Source organism: Onychomys torridus, chromosome 6 (assembly GCF_903995425.1).
Source record: "Onychomys torridus chromosome 6, mOncTor1.1, whole genome shotgun sequence".
NCBI lineage: Eukaryota > Metazoa > Chordata > Mammalia > Rodentia > Cricetidae > Onychomys > Onychomys torridus.
Genome location: NC_050448.1, coordinates 15,318,511 through 15,335,424, shown reverse-complemented (window position 1 = coordinate 15,335,424; position 16,914 = coordinate 15,318,511). Strand labels below are relative to the sequence as shown.

At 45.4% G+C, this 16,914-nt stretch overlaps 2 long non-coding RNA genes across 8 annotated transcripts in view; one reads left to right on the top strand and one right to left on the bottom strand.

The window, feature by feature from the left end:
* Window positions 1–7,611, bottom strand: part of LOC118585986 — a 34,587-nt gene extending 26,976 nt beyond the window's left edge. The window contains exons 1-2 of one of the 6 annotated variants that reach the window (XR_004945263.1): window positions 7,173–7,611; window positions 393–541 (exon numbers count right to left, since the gene is read on the bottom strand). This is a non-coding gene — a long non-coding RNA (uncharacterized LOC118585986). The remainder of the gene's footprint in view (window positions 1–392; window positions 542–7,172) is intronic. The other 5 variants (XR_004945260.1, XR_004945258.1, XR_004945259.1 and 2 more) reach the window with 5 other exon arrangements.
* Window positions 7,612–7,702: 91 nt separating this feature from the next.
* On the top strand, window positions 7,703–16,222 carry LOC118585869. Of its 2 annotated transcripts, none has more exons than XR_004945245.1 (4): window positions 7,703–7,762; window positions 8,749–8,868; window positions 15,349–15,428; window positions 15,956–16,222. It is a non-coding gene; the product is annotated as an uncharacterized LOC118585869 (long non-coding RNA). The 2 variants fall into 2 exon arrangements; XR_004945244.1 differs by having other exon boundaries at window positions 15,349–15,445.
* The last annotated feature ends 692 nt before the right edge of the window (window positions 16,223–16,914 follow it).

Sequence of the window (16,914 nt, the reverse complement as noted above, 5' to 3'; positions counted from 1 at the left end):
GGGAAAGTGTGATACATGTAAAGAAGCATGGGCCAATTTGCCTGAGGAGGAGTGAGGGCTGACCTGCAGCCTTTACTTCCCCCCTAGAGCAAAAAGCCAGACTTCTTGGGAGGAATGGGAAGATATCTCCTTCACTTGTGCAAAACACAGGTCCTTTGACTGAGCAGGCAGAGGCTATGAGTCACTGGGCTGGTAGAAGGCAAAACTCGGTTTCAGACTCATAATTAGAAAATTGTGTTAGAAATTGCTCGTGTAAAATAAACATTCTGCAGTGTTGCAACATGGTAGAGAGACAGGTAGACATGGCTTGAAAATTCTTAATGGTCTAAATACCTTCAGCTTTTGCAGGAAGCTTTGTAAATTGAAATCTAAATCTATGATCCCGTTCCTACCTCGACACGCACAGAGGCTCACTGGATAATGATCTCCTCTCAGGAGCTGTCAGTTATGTTGATAATGTTGTAAATTGGGCCTTCATTAAATACAAGCTTGTTTTAGGATGTCACTGCCAGCTCTGGGTTTTGCCATTACCGAGGAAGTGCTGAGAAATGAGGAGAACAAATAAAAGAACCATTTTCTATGGAGTGAGACAGGATACAAATACAAAATCAAATTATTTTAGGTCATCAAAGTAATTTTTGCACTTGTATTGTGCAGACTGTCAAAGCCACAGTGAAGCAAGTGTGGTTCTCATGAGCAGCTGCACCACCATACAGGTGTGGGAATGTACAACATCGCCTACGCTTGTTCCATACACTTTGCTTTTTAGTGAAGATTCTAAAGTAAGCCCTACACATCAGGGATTTCACCTTTAAACATTCCTAGTAGGAGTATTTACTGAGAATATTTTTATGTAACAATTCCAGGGTTACAACTAATATAATTGAGATATATTTTCTAAATATCTTCTAAATCTCAAGTCTTACACAACTTCCCCAATATATGTTTGATAACTGGGTTTGTTTAAGACAAGATCCAGTTGAATCCACACATAACCCTTGGCTACCTTGACTTAAAATTTCACACGATAAACCAGTCCCACCACCTCCTCTTTAACATCTCCTCACAGGATCGAGGACAGTGGTCTCTTTTCCTAAATCTGTGTCCAATTATGTTTTGGTAACGATTTAACTTTTTTTCTTTCCTTCTATTTCCAGGAAATTGTAAGTTGAACTTGAAGAGTAGATTTGAGTCAAATTTATGAAAATTTGGGGAATATGTCATAGAAGACCTAAAAATTCCAATTATGATATGTACTCAAGACAAAACACAGCATTTGAACATGAAGACCTGTGGCCAGAATCTCAAGCAGGATTCATTTATCCTCATTCCAAGCTTATAATCACTCCAAATTGGAAATAATCCAAATATCTGTCAACAGGGGGACAGAGAAACAAAATGCACAGTAGAATACTACTTAACACTTAAAACAGAACTAACAAGCATTAAAGACAATACAGGAAATCTTATAAGCATCGTATTGAGAGAAACTGTCCTCCAAAACGTGAATATTATAAAATACAAATTATTTCAATTTTTAAGGACTGTCAAGTTAACTTATAATGTTAGAGATAAGAACGTGCAGCTTGGGCACTGGCTATGGGGATCTGGAGGGTTCTGTGGTGATGAAGAGTCTATGGATTGACTCAAGAGTTGGAACATGGGTACACACTCTTCAGAATTCGTTGAACTACTTTGACCTTTATACTGGTTACATGACCCTCTGATAAAAGAGTAGTGCATTGACATACCTAATATTGTGCTGCCTTGGACACTTTTTTGAAAACAGTATGATTTGGGGGGGGGGGGCACAAATTATGCTGAGCCCTCTGAAAACTCAAAGGCTGTTTTCTTCTCCAGTGAAGACAAAAGATGATTTACTGGGAATGGATGATCCGGAAGGGAAATCTTGTTGCACCAAAAGGAATAAAGAGACTGGAATAAAGGAAGGCAAGAAACTTAGACAAGAAGGAAAAAGCCAGGAGAACTTGCCCACTGACAGCTGCCCAAACCCCTCAATGCTTTCTGCCCAGGTAAGACAGCTGGCTTTCCTCGGCGAAGCAGAGGCTGCCGAGGCAAGGAGCTTGTCTCCTTCTAAGGCTTGGCAGCAATTTCTGCAGCACAGGTCTTCCTTTAGTCTCCTCCTCAGAACAACCACTGCAGCTATACACCCTGATTCCTGAGAGGGCAGCTGAGGCAGAGGATGGACAGGCAGCGTGGAAAGTTCTAGGCACTTGTCATCACTCAGCTCTGTGAGCTCAGCACCCCAACAGCACCATCACAGGAGGTGAATACAGGAAACTCATACAAGGTCTTGTCCTCATGATCACCAGAAGGACCACTGTGTCGCTGACACCAAGGTCAGCATTCCATGTAGCGAAAACTGCAACTCAGAGGTATAACTAACGACCTGACTTCTCTATATTGGTACTGTCTCCACAGGAAGCCAGAAATGCCAAGTCCAGAGCCTTAAAGCCTGTCTTGGCTCTGTTGGTGAGATGAATGACGCCATCAAGGTGTGCTTCACTTCACTCCATAAGTGGCCCACAACAGATATCTTTAAACCATCCCTTTCAGAAAGATCTGGACTGTCCAACTTCCTCCCTCTCTGGGAGACCCTGGGTCCCATTTCACACTGTACATATATGTTTGGAGATGAGCCTAATTCATGTGACCCCATGGTGAGCACTTTCTATGAAGTCATCTTTCTGTGAGGCATTTCAGGGTTGGAGCTCTAGTCCTCCCAAAGCTCAGAGACTTTCTGAATTAAAGCCTATCCTGAGGTTAAACAAGAAATCAAATGAGTAGGATGTTATTTCACCATAAACCAATGATTGAAAGAAGGGACCAGTTTCATGTGCTTCCAGCCATTCAGTCTCTTGGTTTACTCATCTATTTTTTTAGTTTCTACTTTATCCAGAGTATATTTGAAGAGGCTTAAAAATACAATTTCATGGGAGAAAAATAAAGAGCTGGACAAATACAGAAGAAAGAGAAGGAGAAAAAAATCGGAGAGGCGGACGCTAGTTTAATGTCCTAGAGTAGTAAGGTAAGAGTGGTAGGCACAGATGCAGTTCTCAACCTACAGTGACCTCCTGCTCCAAAGAAAAACACACCAGAGTCCCAGGGACCAACAGTCAAGTGCTCAGCAGGCCTCCCTGTGGTTCCTTAGAAGGATGGGGGGGGCAGTAATAGAGAGGCACAGCTTGTCTAGTGAATTGGAACCCCATCTAACTCCTTCCCATTGACACGCCAAGAGTGTGGCAAAGTCTGGAATTGAATTTAATCAAAGCAATCACAGAAGAACCCCCATGTCCTCCCAAAAAGTGTAGACTACTCTCATCTCAGATTTTTTTCCTTGGGTATTTTTCATTCGTATATTTGTTAAGATATGGAGAGCAGAGGTTTTTTTAAGGTTATATTCTTTGGCAAGAAACAATACGAAAGCTCATCTTTATAGAGTACTTAGTGTGTACCAGGCATTCTAAGCACTGGCTGTGTACCATTAGCCAATGTAATCTCTATGGAAACCATGTGATACCATTCTCCTCATTCCTGAAGATGAGACAGGTGAGGGAGCAAATGAAACTGAAGGTCAGATAGTTATGGAGACCAAAGAACTAAAATTTATGCTGTCCAGTTCTGCTGTGTTGTGGTGATTTTAGGAATGATCTCTGTGTGTCCTTGATTGGGGCCAGTCATAGACTAGGAAAGCTTACAGTTCCTTGGATTCAACAGATAACTCTACACTCACCACATATAGGCAGCTCTAAATGGTCTTATTGCTTTTTCTGTTTTTGAGCACATGATGTTGTGGTGGGGAGTGGTAGAAAAGAAAGGAAAATAATTAAATGGAAGGAAATGAGACAGGGTAGATTTGATCAGAATGAATTATATACATGAAATTCTCAACAAAAATAATTATGAAAAGGCAATAGCCCTACAGTGGTATACAACTGAAACAACACAACTATTAGGTAGTGGAAAACTACACAGGTCAATAATTGCCACCAATATTCAGTGACACCCTGGCACCCTCTGTTCCTTTCAACCCAGCATCTACTGAATCTTTCTCCATGTCCTCTCCAGAAGCAGTAGAAGTTGAAATTGGGTGATCCCAGCTTCATATGATCAACCTCCTCAAAAACTGTGCATGAGGTTGTGTAGACTTTGTCAGGCTATCTCACTTAACACCATGATCTCTAGATCTCCATGTTGTCACACATGTCCAGAGTTCACTTTTTATGGCTGAATAGTATTCCACTTCGTACACATACCACATGTTTTGTGTGTTCATCAGCTGGTGGGCCACTAGGTTGTTTCCCTTTATTAATATAGCAAATTGGTCCATTTTCAATCATTACCAAACATCTGTCAGAAAAAATTCCAGGAAGATATATGCAAGGAGAAGAGAGCTTTCTGAATACAGAAGTCTTTCTATAGTGTGGAGAAAACGAGAATATTCCCAAAGAGCTGTCATATGGCCTGGGGCACAACCTCAAGAATTTCCGGTTAACTTAAAAAAATGCAGAGAAGGGCCCATTGTTAAAGTATTTGTATTAGTCTTCCATCCATTAAGAGGGTTTGAGCCCTAACTCTGCTTCTCAGAGTACAGCACTTGTATCAGTAGTATCTTTTTTTCTTCAGGAGTTTACCTGGAAATTCTGGACTGAGTCTTGGACCTCTAAGGCCTAGGACAGACCTAGGTGACTCCAGTGTGTGCTAAGGTCTTCAAGTGTTGTAAAGCCACTAGAAGACCAGAAGCAGGATATAACCAACACCCCTGAGAAGTCACAGAGTGATCGGGGGTGGGGGGTGGGGAATGGGGGTGGCCGTAGTAGCGATCTCCTAGATAGGGCTCTACTCCTGTAAGTCAGGATCATCCCACTGTCAGCCTGAGAGATAGGAGAACCTATAACAAATACAAATAGAGGTCTGTCCCCGCCAACATCTCATGTGTCCATCCCTGAGCTGTGGCCTGCTAGACAAATCTGCCATCACCCTGGAATCTTGAGGAAACTTCACAATCTGGGCCAAGTGAAGGAGGGTTTCTAGAAAGAACATCAAGCTATTGTCACCAAAAGGAGCTGGAATAGATTTTAGGAGAACCAGTGAGCCAAGAGACAGCCATTACAGGAAACTACACTCTGTGGAAGCTGAGGCTTGAGGAAGTCCACACAGCTCACAGAGGAAATGCCCTGGCTCTGAGTTTTTCCAGCTCCAGGTCTTAGCTGGTTCTCCTGGGAGGGTGGTTTTTCAGTACGATTTTCCCCCCATTCTCTTCTGTGCTGTCTCCATGGGCAGAAGCTACTGTGGCGCTGCTGTGTTGGACACCTTGAGTCTAGTCACTACTTACATGGGAGTAACCTGAGAAAACCAGGGAGCTCAATCTACTTTGGGGTGAGGTGGGAACCAAGAAAATGGGAATGGGAGTGAGGGAATGAGAGTGGGGTGGGGGTGGAGCCAGAGCCAGGGAATGGGAGTGAGGGAGTGAGGGTGGGGTGGGGGTGGAGCCAGAGCCAGGGAATGGGAGTGAGGGAGTGGGGGTGGGACCCAGGGAGTGGGGGTCTTGGGTGAGGGGATAGAGGGAGCCAGGGAGCAAGGGTGGGGTGAGGCAGTGGGTGTGGAGGTTGTCATACTTAGGCAGACTCTTGCTCCAACTTGAAAGTGTACCAACCCAGTGACTATGGGAACCATTGACTCCTGGTTATTTGAATGATGTTAAAAAACTCTAAGACAAACTGACATCCCTAACTCCAAGGCACTCAGAGGAGGCAGAAATGCTGGGTGATCCCTCCTAGATTTCTAACTCTGAGATTTCCAGAATCTTTAAGCACCCATAAACACCAAATGACAAGTTACCTAACTTGTGCCTTGCTGTCCTTGTCTTAAAAAAAAAAAAAAGTCCCTGAAGGAAATATCAGGCAAAGTTCAAAGTTTGGTGATGTGGCATGTTGTAACTAACTGACGGCTCATTCTGCTCATTCATTCCCTCTTTCCTGGTCTTGTTGGCCTTAGTGTCTGACTAGGTGATGTGAGGTACTCTGTGATTACTGATGATGTCTAAGATCTAACTTAGGAGCAGCTCACCAGCATCCTGCAAGTGACTAGCTGACATCTATAATTATCCCTGTGACTGACCTGGGGCCTTGTCCTGACTTATGCTCATCAGTCTCACACTTCCTTCCTCCAGGCTTCATGCTGCAAAAGAAGAGCAGAGGATTGGCCTTCCCAACAAGAGCCTTCTTCTGGGCTTGGAAGTGGCCTGGCGATGCACTGGCTCCTAGCATACCTTCAGAAGGCTCAGCAGACTCAAGGCATTTCAGGCCGGCAGTCAGGCTGCACACTAAATAGCTTTGCACTGGTGCATTTTGAATAAGCAGTAAACTTAGAGGTGAAAAAAATGCTTTATGGTTGCTCAGATTTTACAACACTGAGACATGAATTTCATATTTTAACATCTATTTTGCAACATCTATGCCCCACTGAGGTGGCCACCAGGCAGGCTTCTGTGAGTTTCTCTTTTTCTGGTTACAGATGTCATGTTTCTAGGAAGTGATGTTGCCCACATGTGTGGTCTGCCTGACCCAAGCCCGGTCCCGCAGTCATTATCAAGTGACTAATAGTCCCATCTCAGCCTGTCGAATCGAGATAATCAAAGCATTCACAACAGAGACCACTGAACCAACACCTGTGGAATGTACTCTCACTCCCCACTGGGTGGCCGAGAATCCAGTGGCTGGACACCTGCCCTGTGTCACAAAGACAGGTGTTCCTAAGTGTCATTTTGTGATGTGTGCATTTTAAGAAAAGTACCCTAAACATGTTTCAAAGCTTTTCCTCTGGATTGTGCACTCATTCGATTATTTAAAGGCTGGTGCTCTCTACCCAAACACCAGGTCAATCTCAGCAGCTTCTGCCTCTTCACCACGTCAATACACTTCCCCCCAAAAGAATATAACCTACAGAAAGGCAGTAGAAATGGATGGTTATTCGACTCCAGGAGACCCAGGGAAAGCAAATCACCTTTGCGAGGGTTAACTTTCTCAGAATCAGATATTGGTCCAGGCTACAGCTACAGTTTCAGGTCCCCCTCAGGCCGCCAGCAGGGCAGTGTGAGAGAGAAGGATGATGCAGAGATAGCCTGTGCTTTCTCATGCAGTTCTGTTTACCTCCAGTGTGGCTCGGATTCGTGGGGTGGCTCATCTGCTTGTTTCCCAGGGGTGTCCTCTCCTCTTCAGGTACAAGCGACTTGTTGTTCCTCCAACCCGTCTGCCTCCTTGGTGACAGACAGATGAGAACTGTGCCCTGTGCTCTGGGACTCTAATGTGATCTGGGTTGAGCTGGGTGGTGGGAGGGGAGAAGGGGGGTATGAGTTGGGGGAACGAGGGGAGGCTAGCGCTAGGAAAACAGTCTTTCTCAGGAAAGAAAGTGTGCTTGTGTTCTGGGGATCACGGCTTGCTCTCACAGCTGTTAGAATGTTGATCTAGTCACAATGCGGGAGATGTTAGCACCGCTCTCCTCAGTAGGAAAGAGAGCCGAGGAAGTGAAGAACTCCAAATTTTTCTTCTGATGAAACTAAATAGTACCAAGAGGGTGGAGGAAGGGCTGTTCTATTTTTCTTGAAAGTAGGGGAGGTTCCAGACTTGGGGCTTTTAGAGCTCACTCTAGCCAAGGACTTGGAAGCTGGACTGTGTACTTACTAAAATCTTTACCGAGAGAGGCGATCTCCAGATACATAATTAAACAGGAGGAAATTGAGGTGAGGAGATCAACAGCTTGCCTAGATTCCCGTGCTAATGCTGTGGTGGGGCCGGGAACTCCTAGGACCTCTCCTGTCTCCTGACCTGCAGCTTGCACGGCCAGTCGCTTCACAGACACTCTGTTGACACTTTGAACTCGGCTCTCAGCTTGAGACATTTCTATTGCCCACGCTCGGCCACACCTGGAGTGTTGCAAGAAGTCTCCGAATCTAACAAGCATGTCTTCTAGAGACGTGTATCTGCTCTGTGTACTCTAAGCACAGTGTTTCTGATGCTTGCCTAGCCCTGCCCAGTAGGAGTTAGCTGCTGAATTAGAAGAAGCTAAGGACTACAGATTCAAGGAGCCTGCCCACAGAGGAGAAGGGAGCTCTCTGAGAAAGCCTGTGTCCTGGAGCCCCCAACTGAGCTCTGTCTGGTTCCCAGAGCTGGATTCATTTTAAGTCAAGCTCCTTCCTTTTAGCCTTTTCCCAGGGAGAACCTAATCCAGCCCATCTTGGCTTGGTAAATTTACCAGAGACAAGCAGAAGCCAACTTGTCTTGCAAATTCAGAGGGGAGAAATAAGACAAGAAAGGGTCCGGCTGTGGGTTTGAGGAAGCTGGGACAGAGGAGAAGTGGGATACCACCTTGGCCTCATTCACAGTCTCACCAGGTCTCTTTCTAAGTGAGGCTGCCATCACCTGCGACAGTATTCAGCTTTCTAGGCACCAGCCTGTTCAAGAGAGAAGGCCCGACTGTTCCATTCTCTGACTGCAGCCTTTTCTGGGTAGACACCTTCATAGGCATTCAGTGGTGCTCCTTCAAGCCTCCCCATCATTCCACTGACTTCTAGACTCTGCTCCACTCTGAGGCAGGCGTGCAGTCTAGTCATGCCCGTGCCACCTGAGCAGTGTCCCGATGCACACAAGGAAGAGCATTCACGCAGTGTTTGTGTATTGTGTGGGAGGGTGATTGTCGCATCACTGCTGATGGCTACATTTCTTGCAGTTGTCTTCACCACCGTGACCTGAAGGAGATGGAGAAATTGGTGTTGGAGAAGGCAGAGTAATGAGGCCTGGTCTTTGCACCTAACTGATGCAGGTGGCAAGTCTTTATCAAGGGCCTATGGTGGGTACCCTTGTGGGGACATGAAGATTTGGAAATTCTCATGGAGCTGACAATGTAGTTGAGATACAAAGATAGGGAACAACTCGTGGTTGAAATCAAGGCACCTAAGCAAAGGACTGAGTTCAGAGATGATGCAGTAGGATGACTGGAAAGGCAATATAAGAAATGATGAGGAAGAAGCTCCATGTGGCCTTGGCTTTGAAGGGTGAGGGAGCAGGAAGGCGACTGGGAGGGAACAATTTGGCAAGAAGGAACAGTATGAGTAAGGTTAACCAGAGGTAACTTTGTTTAGCTAGATAAATGAAACAATGCCCGGGAGACCGGGATGCAGCTCAGTGGGCAGAGCACTTGCCCGGCATGTGGGGAACCCTGGGTTTGACCCCTAGCACGGTGTTAGTTGGGTGTGCTGGGATACACCTATAGCCTCAGCACTGGAGGCAGGACAACCAGGAGTTCAAGGCCAGCCTCAGCTGCAATATGGAGCTTGAGACTAGTCTGAGCTACATAAGATCCTGTCTTACAAACAAATAAATGAAACAAAGCAAATGCATGTGCAGATACAGTGGGAGATAAGATAAAGTAGTTTATGGGGATGCTTAAGCTTTTGTAGAAAAGAGGAGAGCCAGTGGAGAGCTTTGAGGAGGGGAGCCCAGAGATCAGGCATGTTTCATAATCACTGTGGATGCCCTGGAAAGCAAATTGTGCCGTGGAAGCAGGCAAGGTAAGTGATTTCATGACTATTTTCTTTGATCCCGGAGTAAGAGTCCTTCGAAGCCTTTATCTTGCAGAGGCCATAAAACCACATCAAGACGAATCACACACTGTCACCTTCTGAGCCTCTGGCTCCGGTGGCCTGATGCAATGCTGAGCTTTACTGAAACTTCAGGTTACCCGCGCGGGAGAAAAATCATTTTAGCAAACACCAGCCATTTGCATGGAACTCCAGATCGACCCACAATCATGTCTGTATCGAGGAGAGGAGAGGAGAGACTCGCAAGCAGCTGCCCAGAACCCTCCTGTACCCAGTAAGCTTTGCCAGGCTGTGTGGGGGTCCATTGTGTCTCACCCAGGATGGTCATGGCTTGAGACACCTTCTGCAGGGGGTCGTGGAACCTTAGCCGTGCACACCTCTCCTGGTTGAGGTGGTTTGTGTTTTTGTCCTCGGCATAATGCAGCCTGGCACTTAGAGGCACATTTTCAGCACAGTGTGTAGGGATTTAGCCACACACCTCCCATTCGAGTTAATGGAAATCCTGCCAGGAAATCTCCATGCTGGGCTACACTGAAAATTCACCCCTGATTGTTCTGTTTGATTTGTTTCTCCTATGTCTTCCTCTGTTCAGGGGCGCTGAGGATCTTTGCTGCCCTCCTTAGTGGCAGCCTGAGCTCAGGGCTGGGTCTTAACTCCATGCAGAGGTGAAGGGCCACAGCAGAGCCAACAGCTCAGGGACTCACTGGGAGGGCCTGTCCGGGGGCTGAAGGGTTCTGTTTGAAGCTATATTGCTTCCCAGCAAGCCAATCATCTCCAGGATGTGGCTCTTTGGGCAGAAATGCTGGTATGTTCAGAGTTTAGTTTTCTCGTGTTCCATTCAGAGTGTTAAAAAAAAAAAAAAAAAAAAAAAAAAAGTAGCAGCTCCTCTAACTTGGGAGGCCCTGAGCCAACACCTGCACATCAGGACACAGAGGAGTCCAGTCCTGTCAAGTCTCCATACCTGGGGAGGGCCCAAAGTCTCTCTCCTTCCTGTGTAGGCCTTGAGAACATGACTACTGTTCACATGACATACACTGTAGGGAGGGCAGAGATTGCCCCTAGAGGGTCTGCATAGTGGAAGATTTTTCTCTAGGCTCCAGTTTAACAGCCCCCTTCACATTGGCCTGATTTGCCTTGCCGGGTGCATCATGCCATGCTCATTACTGGATTTCTCCCTTTGTGAGACTGGGATGTGCTTGGCAGCAGTGACGCCAGGACTCAGCTGGTAAGTTGCTTCTGTCACTGGCCACCATCACATATCCGCTGTGGTATTCACGCTCATCAAGGGCCGCTTGGCTATCTGCCCTTTCACATGCTTCTGAGTGTTAATCAACAAATAAGACCAGAGTGGGGAACCCCAACTCTTCCCTTAGCACCCTCATGTTATCTACTTATTCATGAGCTTGGAAAGTTGATTTTGGATTCAGGTTAGAACTTGCTTTACGGCCTCCTCATAAACAGTGTGCTTAAGAGTGTGTGCTTCAGAGTCAGGTTGCCAGGGCTGGTAGCCACCATGAGCCCGAGCAGATTAGTCAGCCCCTTTGATTTCTAGGCCTTTGTTTACCACCTCTGTAGACGATTATAGTACTGAGAGACAGGCAGTGGCGTAAAACTCAAGTGATAGAGTACATGCAGGAAAAAAATGCTTCTGTGTTTCCCTTGCAAAACAGGCTCAAAACCGTCATTACTTGCAACTCCCTAAAGGGCAGTGTTTATATACCGCGGCAAAAGCCGTGTAGAAGGAACTCTGCTATTTTCCATTCTGTGTGTTGTCTGGCTCTTTATAATATATGTTCTTTAAAAATGAGCTTGTGTGTTAACTAAAAAATTAATTCTATTCTTTAAATTTAGCATGTGTGCACAGCATCCCAGATCTCACTTCTAGCAACCATGAGAGAGGCATCAATGGTACGCTGTTCTAAGATCACATGATGTCCTAATGGCATATCCTAAAACTAAGTCTCTGGATGGTAAATGGCTTCCCATGTCACATAGCTAGTGTGTCTTGAGACTGATATTTTCATTGTATTTCAAATATAGTATATTTTATACTTGTAGGGAAAATTTATAATGGAGAGAAACAGTGATAGAATTTCTGAGAAAAAGAAAAAAATAATAATCTTGAAAGTCTGGTAGAGTTCACTCACAGAAGAAGTCATGCACTGTCCTTCTGGTGCACCATCAAGCCAATGGCTTGGGACTTGCAGTCAGTTATCTGGAGATGGTTTGGGCAAATGCAGTTCTCACTCCTAAGTGCATTTATTCTCCTAGCAGAAACTGCATCTCAAAGTCTACCGAGAAGATAGAAACTCTAGAATCCTACCTTTGTCTTCCTGAGAAGTGTTTGCTCATCATCATAGATTATTTACTTATTAAGAAACCAATTCTGTGTAGAGGTATGCTAAAAAGAAGGAGGAAGAGGAAAAAGAAAAAGAAGAAAAAAACCTGTCTGAACAGATCACCGACCTTCTAGAACTCAGCTTTGTCTCTGCAAGTTAAGGACTTAATGCAGCTCCGCAATTGGAATACATACACAAAAACAATAATGTGAAGCCAAGTGATGTAACACTGAGGAAGTTATAGCTCCAAATTGAGTCTCTGTGATTCTGTGGGGGCCTTGATTGTTCAAGCTGCCAAGGTTGACCATGTGTGACCTCTGACTTAGGAAAAATGCTGTCTGTGAAGCGATGGGGAGGATCTGAAGACCAGTCCAGGCACCCATCACAGACCTGTCACATCGTGGTCACCTGGGACATGGCAGGTAGATAAAATGGGTTGAATCAGGTGAGATGAAATGACAGGTACACAATAAGTTGGGGCCATAGTGGTGGTAGGGAATTTTCTAAAATATCCTGAATGGCTCTACGGCAGTGGTAGCTGTATTTAACCAAGGACCTTGACTATAATGTGACTTCAAGGAAGATCCCACCATCTAAATTAAGATGGGAAGGAGTAGGAAGTAAAGACCCTTGAAGAAAACTGACCCTCCTTTCCCCCGAGGCTGTCAGCTGTCCATAGCACCCTAGTTAGGAGGGAGGGCTCATGAGCTCAATCTATTTTTATTAAATTGAATTTTGCCCTTGTTCTACTGTGTCCCAGCTATAAGAATACCAGAGCCAGACCACTCAAAACCATCAATTTCTTTCTTGCAGCTCTGGAAGTTGAGAAGTCCAAACCTACATTAAGACCCTAGCTCACAACTAGCCTTTCTCACCAGACTCCACTTCCCAAGCCACCAAGTTCGGATTGTCACACAGAGATTCTGGGGGCCAAGCTGTGATCTCACAGGACAGTCCCTATCTGTCATCATGGTCTCAGCACCCACAAATTTGCTCTCAGTTCTCCTTTGAGCTCTCAGCCAACTCCTTAACCTGCCTGACACATTTCCAGCTTCAGAATTCCTGTAGCCAATGGCTTGCTGCAACTGTCAGTAGTCAGGTGGATGTGACTTTTGTTCTGAGTTCTCTGTCCCTGCCTACAACCTTCCTGTCACCTGTCATGGGCCTATTAAACACTTCAGTCATTTTGAGTATCTCCCTTTTCAAAATTCTTTTCCCCCATCCAAGAAAAAAAGCAAAGCTTTTGTAAACACACTATCACACGTCTCATATTTTAACATTCATCCCTCCCTTTAAGATACATGTGTGGAGGACCTGCTCTATGTTAGGCACCATTCCAGGCACAGGAGGATGAACAAGGCCATCCTGTGAGAAGATAGAGAGGATGAGGAGGGAGGAAGTCCATGTAAAGAAGAACTCTGGTTACCCTAAAAGACCATGTCTTCATGAAGGAAAGGTTGAAACCAATATCCCGCTACCATCTCAGCACATATGAGGCAGAGGTGGATTTCCACAAGTCTGAGGCCAGTCTACTCTGCACAGCCATTTCCAGGTGAACCAGGTCTACGTAGGGAGAGCCTGTCTCAAAACTCACAAACCTTCACCCACAGCCATTGGACTCAGTGGAATATTAAAAATAAAAGAGCAGCCGGGCGGTGGTGGCACATGCCTTTAATCCCAGCACTTAGGAAGCAGAGGCAGGGGAATCTCCAGAGTGTGAGGCCAGCCTGGTCTACAGAGTGAGTTCCAGGACAGCCAGGGCTAAAAGGAGAAACACTGTATTGAAAAACTAAAAAATAAAATAATAAAAAAATCAGTAGAAAGCTGTGCTCACTCCAGGAATGCACCCAGTCTCTCTCCTTAGTCCCTGCCTCTCCCTTCTTTCCAGAGGTACCATGATGGTTAGGTTAGTTTTCATCATCAACTTAAAACAACCTGGAATCATCTGTGAAGAAAGTCTAAGATTGTCTAGATCAGGTGGACCTGTGGCCATGTCTGTGGAAGTTGGTCGCCATTACAGTGGGGTAAGAAGGTCCACCCTGGGTTAGTTCTAGATTGTGTATATGTGGAGAGGGAACTGAGCTCCAGTAAGTATGCACGGTTTACGCTCTCCCTCTGTTCTTGACTGTGGGTTCTAGATGCTTCAAGATCCTGCTATGGCTTTCCTGCAGTGATGGACTATAACCTGGAATTGTAACTAAAGTAAACCCCTCTCTGCCTCTCCCCTCCCCTCCCACCTTTATTTCTCTCTTTCTCAAACACAAAACCCCATCAAAACCATAAATCAAACCAATGAAGTAATATCCAATATACAGGTGGGCATACAATAGATAACATAAAGACCTGGCTGACAATGAGTTGACCTGCCATCTTGGGCACATCTTTGGTACCTTCCTTCCTACTTCCAAGAATTCCTACTTCCAAGAAGGTTCTGCTGATGTTCCCCACTGAATTTTTAATGGCCTCTGGCTATTATTCTATGAAAAACTATTGCACAGTGTCTCTTGTCTTACAGGTTCTCTGGGCAATGAATTGAATCCATAGGCCTGGGCAGGTCAGTACAGCGCCTGAGGTCAGGAGACACTCTGGGTTTATTGTACTGAGAGGCATGTGGATCCTACATGTAGGAATTGTAGGAAGCACTTTGAACATTCTCGTTTCAGCCTACCTAATGGATCAGTACCACCAGGTGGGGATTTGGGCTTTCCACCTGGATCTCTCCACAGAGCAGGAGATAAGCAACAGCCTGTTTTGAGCAGCATCTCTGATGGAGCTGAGCAAAGTCATGAGTTGATCTGGAGCCCCATTGGGTGGAGTCTCCGTGAGCTGCAGCTGCATGCAGAACACAGCACAGGAAAGAACCAAACCGGCCCAGCTGCTTGAAGCTAAGACTTGCAGCAACTCCCTCAGGCTCCAAAACATGGAAGAAGAAACTAAGTAGTGCACTTTTATATATATATAACTTCTTTAGCATCAGAGTTAGCCCCCTCCTTTCCTTTGGCCCTGAAGCAGGTAAAATGAACATGGCATCGGAGAGAGGGCTGCAAACACCGGTTCCCATGAAAGAAACGTGAAGTGCTTCTGACATTGCCAGCGGTTTCCTGACACACATCTTTCCTACGGTGTTTTAACAAGCGAGACTATTTTTAGGGAAATTCTTTGCCTTGAACTAAATTTATGGCCTTAAAGTCTTTTTTTCTATTTCTCATGTGTGCATGCTCCAATGGTCCAATTTATAACTGGCACCTCTACTACCCACCGGCATATCGGTTTCATCTCCCAGAGGAAGAGAAAACCAGACCCTGTGACTAGTGAACTGCATTGAAAATCTAGTCTAATGCTGACAGATAAATGCACTAATTTTCTTCTGCAACCGGTTCTGCATTGCAGGGTGAGCCTGCTTCTAACAACTCCCTCAAAAGGCTCTGTAACCCGTCCAAAAGATGATGTCAAGTGCTACAAGGACCCAGGTCAGCCTGCATCATAGGTAACAGTTACCTCAGTGATAAAGTTACCAGGCAGGTTTTGAATGAGATTGTGTTTTTAAATGAAAGGCTGGCTGGAAACGCAGACTTGGACCAAGCATTATTAGGGGAAAATTTGAGACAAACAGGGGTTGGCATTTGGTTTCTTTGTGGTGTTCAACAAAGGTCAGGGAAGGTTCTAGTACAGAAGGGACCCAAGTTTCCATCGAAGAGTCATGGTGCTCCACTAATACGCCAATGTGTAGTTTAGACAGAGTGAACTCTAGGCTTAGACAGGAGCAATTTCATGACATGGAGGCCCTAGTCAGTCAACTGGAACTCGTCCCTTAATTCGGGTAACTCCCCAGGCAGTTGAAGTTATGTGTAATTTTATTCTGAGGAAGAGGTAAACCCCCTTCCACTACCACCCTGATGCCAGCTGTTCGAACCAAAGGCGGGTGGGTGGTACTTGAACAGCAGACAGGGAACCTGGAGAGCCCTGAACTAAACTTTCTGTCCCTTACCTTTGTCAGCAGAGCCATGGCTGTGGGGGCAGCTCATGAATCCACCAGAGCCCGAACGGCAACCTCGCTCCCATTATCCATCTGCTCTGCTTCCTCACAAAGGTTTAAGTACAAGATTGATTACGCATGTCGGACAATGTGAAGTACCTCAGAGTGAGGACAGGAGGGGCCATCTCTCACTCTGGACAAAAGAAAGAAGTTGGACACCCACAAGATAAATGGGGAAAACTCAAGCACGAAGTATGCAGCAGATACCTGTGGTGTTTCATTGTGGTTTTTGATTTTTCTTGTTTTTAAAGAAAATATGGTAAACTCTAGATTTGAAATATTTAAAGTACCTATACAAGTTGATTTTTAAAATAATTACATTAAGTACACTTCAAAATTAACATGACTAATAGTTAACTATGTCCCACCAAAAGCTGGCTTTATACAAAGTGGAAGAATTTAAGCAGCATACATCTAAGATGATATTATTTGCTACAAAAAGACAATATGAGATCATTTGTCCAAATGAAGAGTTTATCATTGCTGGCAAAACAAACTTAAAACATCTCCAGCTTTAAAAAAACAAAAACAAAAAACAGAGGCCTTGGGCCTGTAGTGTAACTGGTACTGAAAAGTGGGTTATGCACAGGGTAGGCCACACATGCTATTTGCAAGATGGCCTGCCTGAGGGTCCTTTCTGTGCTCAGCTGTGTAGGGATTCTTGCAGAGAGAGCTGGTTCCTCTGGGGCAAAGCCCCCACCCTGCAGCCTTCCCAGGAACCTGTGACCCTTTGCAACAGGAAAGAGCACTGCTTTGTCAATCACCCCCACCCAGAGCACTGTGGAAAGGTTCTTTTCCCTCCTTCTTCAGCCTGACCAGGAATCACTTTCAATGCCCCCAGCAGCAAGTCGGAAAGCTCCCTCACCATGCTGTACCTGCAGCAGGCCGTCCTGAGGAGCCTCTCTCCAGGCTTCTCTGGC